Consider the following 5,916-nt stretch of genomic DNA (forward strand, 5'->3'; position numbering starts at 1 on the left):
CAGAGAGGGACTTGGGATGTTGGTCGATGAGAAACTGAAGATGAGCTGCCAGTGTGCGCTCGCAGGCCAGAAAGCCAACCGTATCCGGGGCTGCATCAAAAGAAGCGTGACCAGCAGGTTGAAGGAGAAGCCTGGAGAAGAGGAGGCTGCGTGGAGACCTCATAGCGGTCTTCCGGTGTCTGAAGGGGGCCTACGAGGATGCTGGGGAGGGACTCTTCATCAGAGACTGTAGCGATAGGGCAAGGGGTAATGGATTTAAGCTTAAAAACAGGAGAAGTTCAGGTTAGATACAAGGAAGAAGTTCTTTGCTGTGAGGGTGGTGAGGCACTAGAACAGGTTGCCCAAAGAAGTGGTGAATGCTCCATCCCTGGCGGTGTTCAAGGCCAGGTTGGACGGAGTCTTGGGCAACATGGTCTAGGGTGAGGCGTCCCTGCCTATGGCAGGGGGTTGGAACTGAATAATCTTAAGGTCCTTTCCAAACCAAACCATTCTATGAGTCTGTGAAGGTCATAGATCATAGAATCATAGAATCATAGAATAGTAAGGGTTGGAAAGGACCTTAAGATCATCTTGTTCCAACCCCCCTGCCATGGGCAGGGACACCTCACACTAAACCATGTGGCCCAAGGCTCTGTCCAACCTGGCCTTGAACACTGCCAGGGATGGAGCATCCACAACCTCCCTGGGCACCCCACTCCAGTGCCTCACCACCCTCACTGTAAAGAACTTCTTCCTTGTATCTAATCTAAACTTCCCCTATTTAAGTTTGAAGCCATTACCCCTTGTCCTACCACTACAGTCCCTAAGGAAGAGTCCCTCCCCAGCATCCTTGTAGGCCCCCTTCAGATACTGGAAGGCTGCTATGAGGTCTCCACGCAGCCTTCTCTTCTCCAGACTGAACAGCCCCAACTTTCTCAGCCTGTCTTCATACGGGAGGTGCTCCAGCCCTCGTATCATCCTCGTGGCCCTCCTCTGGACTCGCTCCAACAGCACCATGTCCTTTTTATGTTGAGGACACCAGAACTGTACGCAGTACTCCAAGTGGGGTCTCACAAGAGCAGAGTAGAGGGGCAGGATCACCTCCTTCGACCTGCTGGCCACGCTTCTTTTGATGCAGCCCAGGATACGGTTGGCTTTCTGGGCTGCAAGCGCACACTGCCGGCTCATGTTAAGCTTCTCGTCAACCAACACCCCCAAGTCCTTTTCTGCAGGGCTGCTCTGAATCTCTTCTCTGCCCAACCTGTAGCTGTGCCTGGGATTGCCCCGACCCAGGTGTAGGACCTTACACTTGGCTTGGTTAAACTTCATAAGGTTGGCATCGGCCCACCTCACAAGCGTGTCAAGGTCCCTCTAGATAAAGCACTCTGAACTCCTGCACCTTCAACTGAGGTCGCTGAACTCTGAAGTTATAATCACATTGGTTTAAATCATGTATGTAAAATACAGAGAACACTGAGGATCAGGCTACTGATCCTTTTTTCCAAACCTTCGGATATCATTAAAACCTCATTCGTTGCCTCCCAGCTCTGCTCCTCAGAAGGATGTGTATGTGTAGGATGTTGCTCAGTTTACAGTTTCTCCAGCTGACTCTTCAGGAAATTGCAGCAATGAACAGATTTATCCTGGAACACAGGCACTGCATGTAACCTTCTCCAGTCCTTTATGACTTTCCCTAACCTGCGTTAGTGCTCACAGTTAACCAGCCCTGGTTCAAAGATTGCTGCCCCTAGTTTGATGTTCAATAGACCTATGCCACTGACTATATACAATGTATATTCATTAATTTATTATATTTTTTTTCTATTCTGGTTGGTGCACAACTGCTTACTTAAATGCATTAATTTGTGGCGTGAATAATCTTCCTTTGCGAGGACAAGCAAAACAAGGATTGAACACTTTAGCCTGGTGTGCATCATCCATTAGCTGCTCTCCTTCTGTAATAAATCTCCGCTTACTTTTGTTTATCCCTTCTGAGATATTTTTAGACCAACTTGTTTTTGCCTTTCATGTTTCTTGCTGTTCATAACTCATTTGGTCCATTTGCTTTTTCTAAATTTATCCCTGTGTTCTTGTTCTCTGTATCTACTTGCAGCCTCGGTTACGGTTAATCGACTTGTGGAGTTTCATTTTCTTAAAGAATACTTATTGCTACATTTTTCTTACTATGCTTCCTTCCTATAGAGAAAATTTGCTTCTTAGGTTTTAATGGTTTTAATATATTCGCTTCCAGTTATTTTCAGCAGCCTTCGTTCTTGAGAAGCATTCTCAAGAGACATCTTTTGGTTCATTGACTTTTCAAAAGTCTGCTTTCTTCCTTATTCCAAGCATTTTGTGCTTTTTCCTATCATGTGTCATTACCACTTTCAAACAAACTACCTTCCCTTTCTGGATTTACAGCCAGTTCATCTTTGTTTAAAATCAGAAATAGCAGCTTGACTTCCTCTAGTAGCTTCCTCTGTTTCCTGAGACAGAAGTTGATTTCAGTGTGCTCAGCAAGCTCGATGGACTGGTGGGGGCCTAACAGTTTGCTTTTCTCACTGACAGGTAGCTGAGGTGTATCTGCACAGTAAAATACAGTGTTCTGAAAGAGCAAGCTGAGCTCAATCAGTGCAGCTCTCCTCTGAACTGAGCACACGAAAGTTGCCATGAGATCTCTTGTTCACATTCTTTCTACTCCTGGCTGGCCTGATCAGCTGCATGCCACCTTCAGCAACATCTACGCTCCAGGATGACTCTTGTCGCTTTCTTGAGAGTGATTTGTACAGCTGCTTATTCAAATTAACAACTGTTGATCAGATCTTAAGACCAAATAGTCCCCAGGCAACTCTTTCCTCTGAAATAACAGGGTTTTTTGCATGTCCAGGAATGGGACAATGACTTCCTTCAAGGACACTGACTTCCAACTGGAAACAAACTCACTGTAAATGCCTGGTTTTAGCCAAGTTTGTTGACAGGCTGAATTGTTTATTTAGGACTTCCATTCCACTTTTTAGCCCCTTAAATTCCTCTCCAAAGTGAACATTTGAAACCTTCTGTCCTTCCTGCAGCTCATCCCTGTTAGTGAATGTCTCGGTAAACCTGTCTGAAAATACTTCGGTCCCTGATAGTGCCTGACCAGTCTCTGGTCAATCCACTCCCCTTTTTGTCTGGCCTGGATAAATCTCCAAACACTGTTCAGAATTCTTGTGGTTGTCTTTACTTTCTGCAATCTCAGTCTCACACAGGATCACCAGGGGTCAGCAGAGTTGAACAGGAATGTCAGGCACTGCTGCCACTCTTAAGAGCTGTTTCACAGCTCATACCAATGCTGCAGTGAAGGTTGGTGAAGGCATTAATTCTGCTGACTTCACAAGCAATGTTTCCTTTGTCACAGAGAAATCCAGGTGCCTGTGTCTCCAGGGAAAGTTCTGCCTCTTCTTGCAGACAGGGAAAGCATCATCCAGCTGCCCAGCTGAGTGGACAGGCTGCTACCACAAATATTCTCTGCAAAAAGTGCAAAGCTCTGCTTCATGTACTTCTGACCTGTTGGCACCTTGGTCCTTTATTTTACTTGCTTCACTAGACTGAGGATTTTCATTGCCGTTTCCATTTAACCTCAGCTAAGGCCCATCAGCTGTAACCAATCTTGTGGTTAACTATAGAGCAAAGTGGTTACCTATAGAGCAAAGTGATTACCAGCAATAATCTCCAGAACAGCAGTATTATCAGTCAGCAGTTACATACTGCAGTGCGGGGTGTTTCTTGCCTAGGATGATATTTGATCTCCTTTTCACCATTTGAATTCTCCCCAGTTCACCTTTCAGAGGAGAATGTTTATAGGGACCCTTTTGATAAGCCCTTAGTACCTTCTTGTCCTCTGCATCCAGCCTACTTGATCTTGCCATGGCATAATACCTGTCCCTCAGTTCCCATCCTGATGGCCAAAGAAGGGAGAAATAGGTGGAGACAGACTCCATTCTCTAGATACCAAGAGATGCCGCTATATCGTTACCTGGGGTATGTCAGCCACAAGAGTGCACTCCTGTTATTTACAAAGGTCTTCTGCAGGAACTCAGTCCTGTTATTTACAAAGCTGGAAAGTACCGTACAATCCTTAATTTTTGTTAATTGCACAAACTTTTAAATTCCCAGTACATAAGCTAAGTCAGCCAAATTGTTCAGTGGGAGTAGTACGTAGTTTTCCTACTGATAACCTGTAGACTATACGCATGCACAGCACAATATAGTATGACTCAATCTGCTGTTTGGTTTAAATCCTTAATGAGTTGTGCCTTCATTCACAACCAGTAAAAGCAGTAGGGTTACCAGTCTGTAATATATCAAAACTGATCATTTATTTTTAAGTGTGTTTGAACGGGAGCAAACTCTTTGCAGGAAAGTACTGTCTATCAAACCATTTAAAACCTAGAATTACTACCACACTTCCATTAACACAGTGATTTTCTTTTGCTTACTGTTTGGATAATCACATAGATTTTGGTTTTCCCCCTGAACTGCTATAAATTCAAGTGTACTTACTTTCTTCTCTTATGTTTTCTCTGGCTGTCCTACCTGAGGTCTAAAGCAGGACCTTAGCTGGCTGCCAGACGCCCACTAAGCTGCTTTCTCAATCCCCCTCCTGAATGGGCGGGGGGAGAAAATAAGATGAAAAACATCGTGGGTTAAGATAAAGACAGGGAGATCGATTACTGCCACAGGCAAACCAGGCTTGACTTAGGGAAGCTAATTTACTTTATTGCCAATTAAAAATAGAGTAGGAAAGAGAGAGATAAAGACAAAACTAAACCCACCTTCCTCCCCACCCTCTTCCCAGGGTCAACTTCACTCCTATATTCACAGCCTTTCTACCTCCTTCCCCTAAGCAGTACAGGGGAACAGGGAATGGTGGTTGCAGTCAATCTATAATATTTTGTTTCTGTGGCTCCTTCTTCCTCATGTGCTCAAGTGCGGGTCCCCCACAGGGTCACAGGTCCTGCCAGAAAACCTGTTCCTGTGTGTATGGGCTCCTCTCCACAGGCCATCGCTCCTGCCAGGAGCCTGGTCCAGCACAGGCTGCAGCTTCCCTCAGGGCACATCCCACTGCTCCAGTGTGGGGTCCTCTCCATGCTTCAAGTAGATATCTGCTCCACCATGGACCTTCATGGGCTGCAGGGGTACAACCTGCCTCACCATGGTCTTCTCTACAGGCTGCAGGACAATCTCTGCTGTAGTGCCTGGAGCACTTCCTCACCCTCGTTCTTCACTGACCTTGGTGTCTGCAGAGCTGTTCCCCTCACATTTTGTTCATTCCTCTCTCACAGCTGCTGTGCAGTATTTTTTACCCTTTTTTAAATATGTTATCATAAAGTCACCACGAGCATAGCTGATGGGGCTCAGCTTTGCTCAGCAGTAAGTCCATTTTGGAGCCAGCTGGCACTGGCATGAGAACAACCCAGGTCTCTTCCCACAGAGATCACTTGTGCAACCCCCCCACTACCAAAATCTTGCTACCTGAACCCAATAAAAGCAGTGAGATTATGTTTGAAATATTTTGTAGGCGCTAAGGGTCCTTGATGACCTATTACATATTACTAAATGCCATAAGATCTGATATAAACTCTTCAGTGGAGGCATCCTTCCTTCTGCAAAATGAGGAAAGCTCGTGTTGGGCACTACCATAGCTATCTGTTGTAAATCATTGTAATAACAATTAGATAAGTGAGTATATATAATCTGGAGGCTTATATTGTGAAATCCTGATTTCCTTGGAGAAACCAGCCAGCTCTATGACCCAGCAGGATGTGGTGTCAGATAATAAAGCCACCATATAGCGATGAATACACCCCACCTTGAAATGACTAGAATTTAAATAGTGTCAGAGGTTATTGATTAACCGAGGGTTGGGTAGGATTTAGCTGCTCTAGTAAAAGTTGACTG

Source organism: Strigops habroptila, chromosome 1 (assembly GCF_004027225.2).
Source record: "Strigops habroptila isolate Jane chromosome 1, bStrHab1.2.pri, whole genome shotgun sequence".
NCBI classification, from domain to species: Eukaryota; Metazoa; Chordata; class Aves; order Psittaciformes; family Psittacidae; genus Strigops; species Strigops habroptila.